The sequence below is a fragment of the Zonotrichia albicollis genome, chromosome 6, assembly GCF_047830755.1.
Source record: "Zonotrichia albicollis isolate bZonAlb1 chromosome 6, bZonAlb1.hap1, whole genome shotgun sequence".
In the NCBI taxonomy this organism is placed as follows: domain Eukaryota; kingdom Metazoa; phylum Chordata; class Aves; order Passeriformes; family Passerellidae; genus Zonotrichia; species Zonotrichia albicollis.
In genome coordinates, this window is record NC_133824.1 from 20,903,729 (window position 1) to 20,918,309 (window position 14,581).

A 14,581-nucleotide genomic window follows, 5' to 3' on the forward strand; every position below is an offset into this window, starting at 1 on the left:
GATAATCAACCAGCTCTGTGACAATATATGCATGAAAATGCATGAAGCTTTCAATTAGAATAATCTGTATTTTTGTTCTTTCTCTGGACGTCAGTAGGGGAATGGGAACAAATAACAGGTGAATTGAGTGGTTACAATCGAAAGAACTAGATCTTGTTTTTTTTCTGAGAATTAAGTTGCTTTTTACTCTTTCATCCCTGCCCTCTCATGCCCAGGTTTTTTTGTTTTTTGTTTCATATTTATCAAATTTAGTTACATTTGATGAAAAACTAGTAATAGCAAAGAAAACTTAGTTCTGTTTTTTTCAAAGAGGCTGACATTTGGGTGGAACAAGGGGCCAAGTGATGTTACTGAAGGGAGGCTGCCTTGGACTTCAGGTTTTTAGTTAGGAGAGAATTCATATGGGATTCAAACATTTCAATAGGCTTAAGCATAGAAAAAGGTGTGTCAGAATTCACAAACTATTGTGAGACAAAGACTTTGGAAATCAAGCTTTATTATTACCAGATTAAATAGATGCAAATCATTGGGCATCCTTGGATTTAGTTTTGCCTTCTAGTTTGCCTCAGCAGATAACACTCAGGAAGATTGTTACTGGGCTCTCTAGTTATGTGTAATTTCTTAAATATTGGTAGAATATTAATATGCTTTCCTAAATTAGTTGTTTGTTATAAAGGGTTTTCATCCCTGCACTGCAGAGGGGCTGTGCTGCTGTTGTAGCCAACACTGCATGTTTACTCAGCTTACAGGACTGGCTCCATGGAGAGCACACTGATGTGGAGATGAAATTTAACTTTTTGCAGGTTTTGATGGCATTTGAGCTTTCCTGTGGTACCTGCAGTGTTCAAGAGTTTAATTCTGAAATCAATTTGGATCAATTAGAGTAGTTTTTCAAGTTAATAAACAATCTAAAAGTTCTAATAAAGATCTAAGTTAGTGATCTGTTGTAGGCAATATTCTGAGTTTTTACTGTCTTACTTTTAGACTTCCCCCTTTCCCCATCTGGTCCCTGGTGTATTTGGTACCTGCATTCTTATGTTTTCAGTTTTTATTACTTGGGTTTATGTACGATGTCAAGGATTTCTGAGTAGTGTTGAAGTCATTTACAGGGCTGCCAGGTGCAAATGAGGTCTGGTGCACTCAGCCCAAGAAAGCTCTGGGCAGCAATTGTGTGCAGAAAGGTAGATATGGCCATTGGAGATTTCCCTGGTTAGGTGTTACACTGTCAGTGAACAGTGTATTGGCAATTCTTCCTGATTTTAGGTAATGATCAACTTATAATGTTTGTTAATTACAACATAGAAACCAAAAAGCCTTTAAATACATACGTTCAAGTAAATTGTTGTGAGGGGAGGAAGTTTTTAAATTTTTTTGGTTGAATTTTTATTCAGGAAAAAAAGTGAAGCGCACTTGTTCTTTGTGTAATGTGTGTATATCTGCTGGGTGTCTTCAGTCGTGTGCCAGGTTGTGCTACAGCCAGGTAAGCCAGCTGCTGTTGCTACAAAGAACATTTCAGCTAGCAGCTCTAGAAACAGAGGCATGATTTGAAAGTGGTTGTTTGTCTTAGTAGGTATTTGTTTTCTTCTGACGGGGGGGGGGGGGGGGGGGAAGATCTTTCCACCACTTTACCTGTATTTATTTTCACATTTCTATTTCCTTGTGTGCAGAGACTTGCTTATGTCACACAGTTTCATACACTGTTTATCTTCTACCCTCTGCTTTCTGAAACTGCATTGATGTGTCTCAGCTGTCTTTTCTTCTGCCAAATCCCTAACTAATGACAAAATGGTGCTTTAAAAATTAATCAGACCGTTTCTGGGGGAATGAAAGAGTGATCTGCATGCAATGAATTTATCCAAAGAGAAGAAAAACAGTCAAACACATAAATTAATAGTACATAAAAAAGCTTAAGACTTAGAAGTGTGTACACTGCTGTATTTAGTTAAAAGTTCTTACAGCTCCTCAATTTTATTTTTCAACCCATTTTTAAAATGTATTACTACAAGTGAATCAAATGTGACTCATAAATCTGAAGGCATGTTGGATGTAGTTGTGTTAGAGTATTCAAAACTTTTTGAAATTCAAATTTTGAATTTTGAAGTGTTTATAAAGCTGTGTAGCATCATGGTTTTCAAAGCAAAATGTTCTAATTTTCCACATTTTTTTGTCCTGCTTAAAGATTTTTAAATTAATCATGTATTTTTTATCTCTTACCAGCAAGTACCAGCTTGCTGCAGGTAGGAAATAAATGACTAGTTTATCTTGTGTTATTTTTCCGACTGAATATATGTTGCCATTTTTTTCAAGTGTCATTATGGCTATGCTGACCCCTTTTCTTGATAAAAAATAATCAAGAAAGTCTCAATTTCACTGTAACTGACCAAGAAAAGAGCCTGAGAGAGTTAAGAAAAGATGATGAATTCTGTATTTTTCTTTATGTGTTTCCACTACTTGGTTTTATATATGGATTTGAGTGAAGTTATGGATCATCTGAGACAGTAGTTTATCTTGTCTGGGTTATGTGGAAATCAGTTGTATTTTCCCTGAAGAATGCCTCTACCTTACAGGTTTTTTTGTAAAATCCAGCCGAACATTTTGCGTACTGATGAAATTTGAAAATGTGCTAATTTTGCAGGCTTTCTCAATGATATTATGTGTAGTCTCTCTAGAGGCCTTTTAAAAATAGATGTGGTATAATTAGGATTTATCAACAAAAATCCAGCCATTCATACAAAAATTATAATGTGATCTCTCCTCCCCAAAATCAAGACAGTGAAAATCAGTTTAATGAACCTGATGGCTACATGAAGACATTTCAGTGACTTGTTATCCATCACTAATATTCTCTGTAGGAGTTAAGTAAATGGGATGGTTGTTGAACAATGCCTATTCAGTCAGCTTAACATCTACAGCCTAAAACTATCAAATCTGTCTCTCGGTATCCTAAGTGGTCTCCTTTTTCATATTGGACGAGATTCAGAAAAGTGCAGCCTTGACTTTTGCTAAAATATTTAGGATGTCTCCAAGATCAATTAGACTTTGCAATACGGTAGCAGGTGCAGATATGTTGCATATTGAAAGGCATATTGTATTTCAGTTGTAAACTGATTTAAGTTTTTTGTATTTGTGAGGTTGCTTCTGAAAAGGTTGGAAAATCTTTCTGGTTAAAAGCAGCAAGATGAAGTGATTTTCCAGAATCTTCTGGTCTAAACTGACCAGCATATCTAAAAACTTGCAGAAAATTGTGATGCTTTAATAGGATAAATTGGTTCATACTTCACATATATTGGGAACTTTATGATATAGCAGTAAAATGTACATTTAAAACCTTTGGTAATATTATTTCTGCTTATAGCCATAAATCTGAGCAAAAACTAGATCCTCTGAAGTTATCTTCAATTTGAGCATTTTGTTGTTATGATATTAGTATGCATGAATGCTTATGAAAAAGGGTGTGCAGCTGAATGGGTGTGCTCTTGCTCATCATACACTAAACCTAATTTGTTTGGTCTTTGTCTCATGAAATGTGGAGGAAATCTGAACTGGAGTTCTAATAATTGTTGATTGCATCAGTTTTTTTTCTCTCTCTCCAATTAAAAATGGAATTACATTTTGTGTGACCTGCTTGGGATAATTGTGAAGCAGATTCACAATTTAATCTGCTGTGTTGTCATGACATAAGAAATCAGTTGAGTAAGCAATGACCAATGCAATTAGAATAGGTAACTCAATTTGAAAAGTAGGGGGCAAGGTGAGAAAAAATAGCTGGAAATGTGTTTGTTTTGGGAATATTTGACTGAGAGCAAGGGCAATTTTTTTCGAACTACAGAAAAACTACAAAAATACAGGTCTAGGTTAGATATGTAGCATTTTGGAACATTTTGGTTTGTCTTTATGGAGAGGGGATTGTAGAGGAAGAATTCTTTAACAAAATAAAAGATTTGGCTTGCCAAATCAATTTAGTTCAAAAAGCCTTTACAACTTAATCTGACGAGCATAAGTGACTAGTATCAGTTACATTTTTATTTCCAGCTTTTTGTTAAGAGAATGTAATTTATTCCCACAGACAAGCATAAATATTACATTTTATGCAATGGACAATGTATAATTAAACTCAGGAATAGTACGCTAAAAAACATACAAGGAAATGCTGTGCACTGTTTTAGTCCAGGATGAATGTTGTGTTTTAATCTCGACTGTGTTCTTCCAAGGAGAACAAATTTGATTTAAACTGACTTGGAAAAACACTGCACTTTTACTTTGGTTAGAGTTTGAAGCTGTAAAACTTTAATGTGATTTGACTTTACATCTTAAGAATATAATTATATTTAAAGCAAGGCTTTTACTGAATATTAAGGTAGTATTAAGGTAGTCCTTAATGCTCTCTGTAGGTGCCACAGATTTTCTCTTTCTGTCAAGATGAGGATAGTCACCTGCATTCCTTCAAGTAAATTAAGCAACAGTAAAATAAATACTTGAGCCTGGATGGAAGTGGTCATTTAGATCTGATCTAAAAGCCTTGAGAAACAGTTGGGTGTGGACTTTTTAATTTGCCATACACTTCCAGTGTTAGGTTGTTTTGTGTTTGTTTTTCCATCAACTGTTTGCACATGCATGCTTCTTGCATAGCTCCCTGAATGTCAGCCAGCACTTGAGGGCACTTGAGATTGTGTATCTACAAAAGGAATCTGTTTCCTGGGGAACCTGAAGGTTTTTCTTCTTTTAGGTTTTGAATTCTTTTTGTGCAAGCCCAACAATTCTTTCAGAGCTGTAGAAGTACTTAGATACCAGTTTTAGGAGACACAAGTGATATGTGAGTTCTTACTAGTCAATGCATGTGCTACTGTAGCTGCAAAAAACAGCCCTTGGAAGAAACAAATTTTCAGAGCCTCTCCCCAGCATTACATGAGTGAATGGGATTTTTGGAATGAAAACTAGGGAACAAAGACATAGTGGAATTTACTGACTGAAATAATGGAAGAAGTGTACCCATTTAAAAAAAATTAATAATATCTATTAATTTTTTTTAAACCTGAGAATAAGATGCTCTATAAAATGTGCAAACTGAGGTTGACCTTTGAAAAAGTAGAAGACAATTAGGGCAGAGCTGTAAAATGGTTGACATCTGGTTCTTTATGCAACATCTGTATCTGGAACCACTTACATGCTATGTTCTAAGTTATTTGCAATAGTAGAGCAGGAAATCATGTTTGTACAGCTCACTGCACAAATACATTGAAGTAGAGAATATCTAGTAGATTTAAAGTGATAGGTCCATGCTAGAGAAGGCCAACATGAAAGTATAGAATCATAGAATGTTAAGGGGTTAGAAGAGAACTTAAAGATCATCATCATCATCTAGTCCCACCCTGCTGCCATGGGCAGGGACAGCAAGATCACTAGATCCTTGTCCACTCTGGCCTTGAACACTGCCAGGGTTGTCTAACACTGCTGTGGGTTGTCTAACCACCCTCACAGTGAAAAAAGTCTTTCTAATATCACACTCAGGTTTCCCCTCTTTCAATGTGTGCCCATTGCTCCTTCTCCTGTCAGTAGAGTTCCTGATGAAGAGTCCCTCTCCAGCTTTCCTGTAGGTCCCACTGAGATACTGAAAGGTTGCTGTGAGCTCTCTGTGCAACCTTCTCTTTTCCAGTCTGATTTGTTGCAGAATTTGAAGTGTATCTGGTGAATAAGGCAGGGGGAAGACCGGTAAAAGAGAAGAGATAATGGCATAGTTTATAAAGTTCAGTGCCATTTTTTGTGTTTATATTTCTTCCCATACCTGCTGCCAAATTGCTTTGTGGAGCAAGTCAAGTAACTAACACTGCTCTGTTGCTTTCTGTCTGCTCAATCCATGAGACCTGACTTGCTGCAGCATCAGAGCCTGCAACTGCTACTTCAAGAAGTGCTTCATTTTGAATGAATTAAACATGATGTAACGAATACAGACTGATTTTGGTTGTAGAGAAGGAGCAAAAGGGAAGAAGGTATTGGGGCTTTATCTTCTCAATTTCCTTCCATCACCCTTCATGTCTATAGCCATATATATTTATATAACTGTATGTATTTTTATAACTGTACATATTTTTATAACTGTATATATAACTATGTACATTTATATATATATGTATAAAAAAGTGTTTTCCCTTAGTGTTCATGCTGTGGCTTTAACCACATCCCTTCCTTATATTTTGTGACACAGAGGGTGTGCCACCTTCATTTCTTGGTTTGCATTTGCTGCGTATAATGGGAAGTACTTTGGAAGGCAGACAAAACATGTAAGATCAAACTGGGCACAGGCAGCTACTTTTGGCTTACTCTTCCTTGGGCTAAGTTCCTGACAATTCACAATAATCATATTTCTCATTTCATGTGCCTGTTATCACAACAATATTTAAAAAAATATTAATATACTCTAGCAAACAGTATCACACAAAAGCAATTAAGAAAATTTTTCTCAATTGTTATTTACAAAAATGATCAGCATCTTCAAATAAGTTGCTCCATACTGTATCTAAACAGTAAAGGGAAAACAAACCAATTAATTCCAGGCATGGATTGATGGAGGCATCACAAGTAGTATAATTATAAGTGTAGTGACTCAGTAGTATGGTCCTGCAGAGCAGATGGAGTTTTCATAGACAGCCTTAATTTTGGCACTTTGAGTTTTTAAATGTCTGGCTTTGCAAACTTAAACATCTTTTTGTGTAAATTCAGATACATATACTGTTATACTGATTCAGAAACATACAAAGAGAATGGAATTTATTTGTACCAATGTTCATGTGCTTTATCACTGGGTTTGAAAAACTGAAATGCTTCTTACAGTTTGCCAATTGACCTAATAATCCAGAGAAATATGCGTAATGTTTTTGTTTTCATCCTGCAGCTGGTCATATCATCACATTCAGTGATGAAATATTCTATGTTTAGAAAATATCTGTAAATGCTTCACATTTAGAGAAATTCTGAGATAGTGTTGTAGTTAAACACTTTTGCCAAATTGGTTTTGGGTAAGTAGTTCAGGTGGTCAAACTTTGTTTCTCTTTTACTGTGTCACTTGTTGAACAGTATAGCAGAAGAAAATCAGTGCTAGAAAAAAGACTCTTTGATCAAGTCACGTGGTTCTTATGAATTGTACTATTTGTACATTAGTCAGATTCATACTCAGAAACAATTCTAATTTGTACTTAGGTTCTCTAATAAAAAAGTATATTGTATGCATTTGGTTTAAGAGCACTAGTATCTTAAATGAATGTATTTTATATAGAATTTTCTCCCTGTATATGGTATCCAGTGCTGATGAGTGGCATAGTAAATGAATCCAGTCTCATCATCTTTGGTCAAGTCCACCCATCACTCATTCCAATGACTTGGAACTACATGGTGCAGTTAACTTTGCTTCTTCTAGGAGATTAGATGTGTCTGCTGTCCCTTCTGCAAATCTGTGCAGGCCTTCAAGGGTCCTTCAGAATGGATACCCTGAGGCACCTACTTTCTGTACTAGGAATAAGGTTTAAAGAATTGCCTGCCTTGTGAAGGACGTTAAGTGTGGATGCTATTTCTGACATTCTTCTACTTAGAACATCTGCAGCAGGAATTCTGCTTCCTTTCTCCTCAGTTTATTTTTGCTCAAGGGAGGAGCACAGGAAATGGATTGAAGTGACCATTGCATATGTAGCTCTTGTGGTGAACAGTTAAAATGTTTCTTGTGGGTTTTTAAATTTTATTAAATGATACTTTGTTTTTCTTCTGGTCTCCATGCTGCACCAATTTGCCTCTTGGATCTAAGTTTTTCAGTACATCAAAGATCTCAGGAGTCAGTCTGGCTGTTTGTCTACCCCAGTACATTGGTTCCCAGCAGTAATAGTTAGGTCGTTAAAGAGGTGTCTCATGCCTGGGCCCGTCTTATAAGGTTATTTCTCATGCTGCCCCCAAGGTTCCTGTCATTTATTAAGGATTTTAAGGAGCATATCCATGTTTATTTCAGCTTTGGACCTGTGGTCCATTTATTTGTGTAATGTGTTCTTGATTCTGTTGATACTTCTGCTTCCACACTTTTTTCATATAATTTCCAGAAGATCCCTATATGATCTGTAAAAAAAGAGCTTAGAAATTTTCTCCAAGTCTTGTGTGCTCTCTGTGTGAGGAACTGAACCTTTCTTGCTAGAGGGGTATTTCCAGTTGGAGGGAAAGAGATGTCCGTACTTGTTAGATGGAACATTCTGAGAGCAGTGTGTGTAAACCTTTTCCTCCCATTTTCTCATATCTCATATTCCTCTTAAGTATTTTGCACTGTACTCTGGGAATACAGTAGAAGGTTTTGGAGCTATGGGCCCGAATAAAGTGAATGATCGATGCAGCCAAATCAGTTGGTCTATTGTGTCACAACTGTGCCTTGCACCCTGTTTCATGAGTTCCTTGCAGGTATTCAAGAGTTGTGTGTACCATTTTAACGTGGGGAAAAGAGCAGTCATCCTCTGCCTTGTGATGGATAATCTGTTTAGGTTCATTTGGTATGGGCTGACTGGAGAGTTAATGAAGCATGGCTAAATTATCTTACAGCCACATTTGTTGCTGTAACTGTTTCTTTTTGGCTCATCTTAGTTTCAAAGTAAAACATGTTTTAGCCATAATGTAAACATCAATCATTTGTTTGTCCATCAATCAAAATTCATCATGACTTTGGTTCTTTGGTCCTGAATTGAATATTGCAAGAATAATAGATTTTTCAGTGCTTTGGTTTTTTTTCTATCCCAGGAAGCATGAAAAACTCAATACATGTAATGCCTCACTGTGATAATGTATATATAAGCCTCCTGTATATTTACCATAATTGTTGCTTCTGAACAAATTATGACAAGTCACCTTACGTTTTTGGCTAGGTGAGGGTATCATACAGGAAAACAACAGTTTCCAATTTGAAATTTGTCGTGCCTTTTTTTCTAAGGTTTGTTCTTCCTTTTAATTTGCATTTCTCCTGGCATGTATATTAAATGTTTCTTTAAATTTTGGAGTTTGCTTATGCATATCTAAGGCATTCTAATTCAGAAAAAGATATAGAAAGAGATATAACTGAATGTATACACTAGCAAACATGCTTGCTTTAAAATTATAGTTATTAATGTAGGTAAAGAATGGAGACTGAATAGTTCAGATAGAAAAGTTTCTGGATGAAGCAATGATCTGCAGCATTTTTTGTGTCCTGATGTATTTGAGGTTTGCATTATTTTTGCAACTCAGATGATCTGCTGTTAAAAAACCAGTGACTTGGACAATTACAGCTTTTCCAGATGAGGAAATAGAGGGAATGTCTGCACTGCAGTCATGCAGAGATTTGCCTTCTGAAGCCCAGGGAGGATATATGGTGCTCACAAGGTGGTAGGATGACTGTACACTCTAAGTGGCAATGGACAGGCTATCAAGATTTTTATGCATTTTTCTTTCCCCTCATCTCTCAAAAAAGGTCACCAATTAATTTTGACATCTGTCTCATCAGACTGAATACTTTGTGGCATGTGCTGTACAGATATGGTTCCACAGCTGAAAAAGACAATCTGGCAGGTTTTTTGGTTTTCAGCTATTTGACTAATTGCTATGTATGTAAAAAACAGTAAGTGGAAATAGAAGTACAACATATGAGTTTTCATTATCCTGAAATAAAAACCCCTACTCAAACATTGTTTTTTAGAAAAAACAACAACAACAACAAAAAAGATTTTACGTACTGATAGAGTGGTATTTTTTTTTCATGGTGTAGATTACGTTCTTTCTTTGTATATTTAAAGTGGAATTATTGTCACATGATTCAAAAACAGAAAGGTCATCATTACTTGCTTGAAAAATAATTATTTCTAAGAAGTTTGGCTATGTAGCAACAAGGCATTTCAATATAAAATGACTGCATTTTGTTTGGTTGTTTTTGTTTTTTTTTTTTTTTTTTTTGGCTGTTGCACCTAAATGAGGTCAAAACAGTTACTATTTTATGTCAAATCTCTTAAAAATGTTTTGGTTTCTGATTCTTTATGTCTTCTCTCTTTTGGTAAAAAATATTTATTTCATATACTGTGTTTTGCAAAACTCCTTAGGAAATTTCCTTAACTGTCTTGTAAAGATTACACTTAAACAAGGGAATGTACATACACTTGTTTTATATGTATCTGGCTAATGTGTTTCAAAGCGTTCTAAAAACTGTAAAAATTTTAAAACATAAGCCTTTCTTCCCTAAGTCTTTGATCTCTCTGTTTTGACATACTGCTGTAGATAGAACCGGCCTTGCATATGGACTGTGATGTCAAATGTGGCATGAAAGTGCTGACACTAAGTTACTATTACTTTCAATATTTTGTCTCTGTTGTGAAAATTTTACTCTTTGATGCTTTCATGTAAGTGACAGAGTCATTACATCACTCTGTGCCTTGTTGGGAAAGGACAATTATATTTCAGTCTTTTTTCAGTTGTGCATTTTGAGATCAATGGGCAAAACTTACTGGAGCATTACTGGTAATAGTACTAGTAGTTGGCTATTAAAATTATTTATATTCAGAATAAGAATGGGTGATTAATAAAGGGTATAGAAACAACTAGTGCTATGAAGACAAAGTTTGTATGTGGAATATGGGTGTTTTAAAGGTGTATGTTTAATCATTCTTATAGGAATACAATTAATTTGTTATAGTGCATATCAAGAAAAAAGCTTAGAATTTTAGTCATATCGGTTCTGAAATCATAAAAGATAAAGACTGATGCTTTAGGCTTTACTATAAAGAAGTTACATTTCTGTTAGGATTTTGGAATGCTAACATGTGTCTTTGTGCTATGGTGTCTCTTTTTGTCCTAGGTCATTTACGTGGCTCCTTGTATTCACACCTCTTTCAGTGACGCACAATTGAGCGTTTATGTAAAAATAATCCCATGGTGTATTGCTAAGCAACATGTGTACAAACAACAGTCTTTGCTTTCAGTTTATCTTTTTACTGTCCCCCTTCTGCCCCCCACTTCACTAAATACTGATACAAGTTTGAAAGGTATGTATTACCTTGTCAGGCAAAACAGTAGTTTTAGTTTGTAGTCTGTGAGAAATGAAAGATGCAGTAGGGTAGTGAGGATTTTGGATGTTGGGTGCTCTTCAGTTTCACTACTTAAATATTGATCACATTCCCAGCAATTACTTTATTTTCCTTGCAATCACCTTTTTTCTTTTTTTCTTCTGGAAGCAATGACTCATTAGGATATTTTTACACATCCTCAGCCATGTTCACTGGGGAAAATAGTTTTGGAATACTGTTGTTCCCATGTACACACCTGTTATATTGTACCTGTACAAGGTATGGGTAAATTATAGATGTGTTTATTTTTTATATTGCTGAAGACATTTTATTGTGCTTTTCTAGATTCCTGAAGTGTAAACGGTAGAACATGATACAAATGTGTGTGTGTGTGTGTAAAGAGAGAGACAGGATTTCCTATAACTAGAGCTTATGGTGTATGGCATTTTACATTCATATATAGCAAATTAGATTCTGGTGAGAGAATTGAGGAGGGAAACCTCAATAGTCAACTGAATTGAAAAACAACTCATAGTCAACAGAGCTGAGAAAAATTGGAAGTAAAGGGCTGTTTTCTTGCCTGAGCTATCACTAAAGGCAAAACTCAGGAAGGAGATATATTCAAAGATGTTTGATGAATTTCATTTTTATTTTCTGAGCAATAACTTTATTTTTCAGTATTAATTTTACTTGCATAGTGAAAAGAATGTCTGAGATTTTCCCCCACTGTATGGACTTCTCTGCTTATGTATTGCTAGGTTTTTATGTGGTGGTGTGTTCCAACTACCTTGTCTTGTTTTTCCTGGTTTTCTAGAGGGAACAGTTTCAGAATTTCTGAATATGAGCTGTCATTTCTTGTCCTGCTTGGACTAGGAACAGTTGAGTATGTTGTTTACTGATGGCTTGCTTTGTAACTGTACTGGATTTCAAATCTGGTGTTCAAAATCTGAACTGCTTTCGCAGATTTTGCCATTAAAATTATCTTACAGAACTGAAATCTTGCACATATTTGATACTATCATTTGCATGTAACATATAGCTGAAGGTGATCACTAGTATACTTATTTGATTTACAGTTTCTACTTTTATTGGAAGACTGGTAGCCTTGTTCCTATTTGCCTTTCCTTTTATTTTTCCAATTTTTGAGGAGAAAAGGAATGTCTTTTCCAGAATGTTTGATTATACAAAGGTGAACTCCATTATTCTTCTCATTTGATATTCATCAATTTGCATGTTAATGTTTTCAGTGGAGACTAAATATGCTAATTTCACAGCTTCTTAGCAGATTCCTTAATCATGAAGATATTTATTTGTATGTCTAAAAAGAAATGAGGTAAACTGCCAACATTGCTTCATAAAATTATGCTGCAGGTCAATCTGAATATTGTGACTGCTGCAGGGACCTTGTCTCCATAGGGACTAGAACCAGCTATCACTGAAGCTGAAGTTAACTGTAAGGTTTGGGCTGGTTCTGGGCTGGTTGATTCCTCTGTCTTTTAGCCATGGTTTATGTAAACAGTTAAGCAAATGTTCAGTCAGCAAGTCAGTCAAGAAGTCTTCCAGTCTTTTTTGTGTATGTTCTTCAAAAATATGTTTGTACACATAGTAAATATAGGTAGCTTCTTTACATTCAGTTGTGATTAGATGGATAAGGACTTCAATGCTTTTGTCTGTTGTAAAATGGAGTTAGCACGATGAAAGCCAAGAAGCAATGTTTTAGAATTTATATACGTTGGAAAAACTAAAAAGGTTTTGGTAAGACTTTCAAAGCTTCTCTTATGAGGCTAACTGAATTTTTTGCTTAGCATGAAGTTAATCCCTTCCATGTTGGCAGAGATAAGACTGTAATGTTAAGGTGCAATAAGGTAAAATACATTAAAATAGTGGTACAATTAACAGGTTTGCTGTCCTGGTAGCACTGTAAGCAGGGCCGCTGTAGGGTTGGGAGGATATTTGAGATATACCTAAAATACATTGGGCTCTTCTGCCTAGTGATGGGGGGAAGTAAGTTTCAGAAAACTGTTTAGAGTACCTCTGTTAGGATTTGCACTGATGGCCTGCATCACCTCTAACAGAGCCACCCTTCTGGGCAGCTGGCAGTGGTGGGACCGAGTCCTATCGAATGACTGGGAGCTCTTTTAAGTATATTGAGAATTTTTTCAATAGTATTAGATCACAGAACAGTTTAATTTGAACTGCTTGCAGAATATTATTACTAACTTGCTGGATATCATTTGTGCCACATTATCATTGTATTTAAACTTGATTAATATGTCTCCCGACTTAATATTCTTATACTGTATGGTAAATGCTGAATAATTATGTCTGTAAATTCATGCAGTTTAGAGCTTATTCATTGCATTTCGTAGTCAGATTTTACAATCGTCATTCAAATGTCCTCATTTAAATGAGATATGCATCTCATGAGGCTATCCCAATAAGAAAAATTTAAATAAAATGTATGTTGTCTTGTCATTATGATCTCTATGAAGAGGTTTTTCTCTTCAGCTGTGTTTCAGTGTTAACCCAATTCGCCATAGCAATTCCAGTAACATTGTTGTTTCAAAGGAATAAAACATTAATTATATGCTTTTTCTTTAAAATGTACTCCAGCCTTTAAACAATCTATCTATAATATGTATTAAGCACTGTTAGTATTTTAGTAATAACTAGTTGAACCTTGGCTATAGGCTGATGTCTGGAAATGGATATTTTGGTGCCCCTTAAATTAATAATTGGTGCCCCTTGTTGCAAAAAGATTACAAAGGCAGACTGATACCATACAATCTCTTGGAGCTAAGTTAATATTTAAAAATCACGTATTTTAAATAGTTTCTTAACAGGAATAATTTGGTAACCTTCAATAAGTAGATTTGATGAGCTGAATGCCTTTTCCAGACCACATTTCAAATAAGACTAAGTAAAATCAATACTTTAAAAAAAATGTGTTCAGCAGAAATAAGTGCAGTTTGCAACAAAAATACTGTTTCAAACAATTTCTATGAACAGACTAAGACAGATTTTTATTCTCTAATCATATGTTTAGGGGGTTGGCTATTTAGCAGATTTTTAGCTTTCCAGATGCTCAAACAATGCACTCTTAAGTACAGTATCCATAGATTATCCCCAGAATGCTGTAGATTAGCTATTTTAAGATTTGAATTGTGACTAAAAGCTGAGAAAAAGCAACAGCAGTTGCAGTTGCAAATGTGTTGTCTCCATTAGCTCATTTAAAATGTATTTATCAGGGAAAGAGACAAAGTAGGCTGTGTCTGCATGTAACACTGGTACTTCATTAATATTTTACATACATATGTGTGTATCTATAAATAAAACCTTTATGTGTATTCTGTCAACAACAAAGAGTATCCAAATGAGAGGCCGGTTTTGTTTGTTTATTTCACTGGGAGGGCAGTACAAGTTGTGATCAGCAAGGACTGATTAGCAAATTTTGGACAATAATGAACATAGTTAAATTTTAAGTAGAGCTTCTTTCTGTTTGTTTAGATGCTCAGAATTTTACAGTTTTGGCA

General features: G+C 35.3%; 1 protein-coding gene across 3 annotated transcripts in view; it reads left to right on the forward strand.

Moving 5' to 3' along the window:
• Window positions 1–14,581, forward strand: part of PRKD1 (protein kinase D1) — a 117,237-nt gene that overhangs the window by 12,324 nt on the left and 90,332 nt on the right. The gene's annotated exons all lie outside the window — the stretch shown is intronic.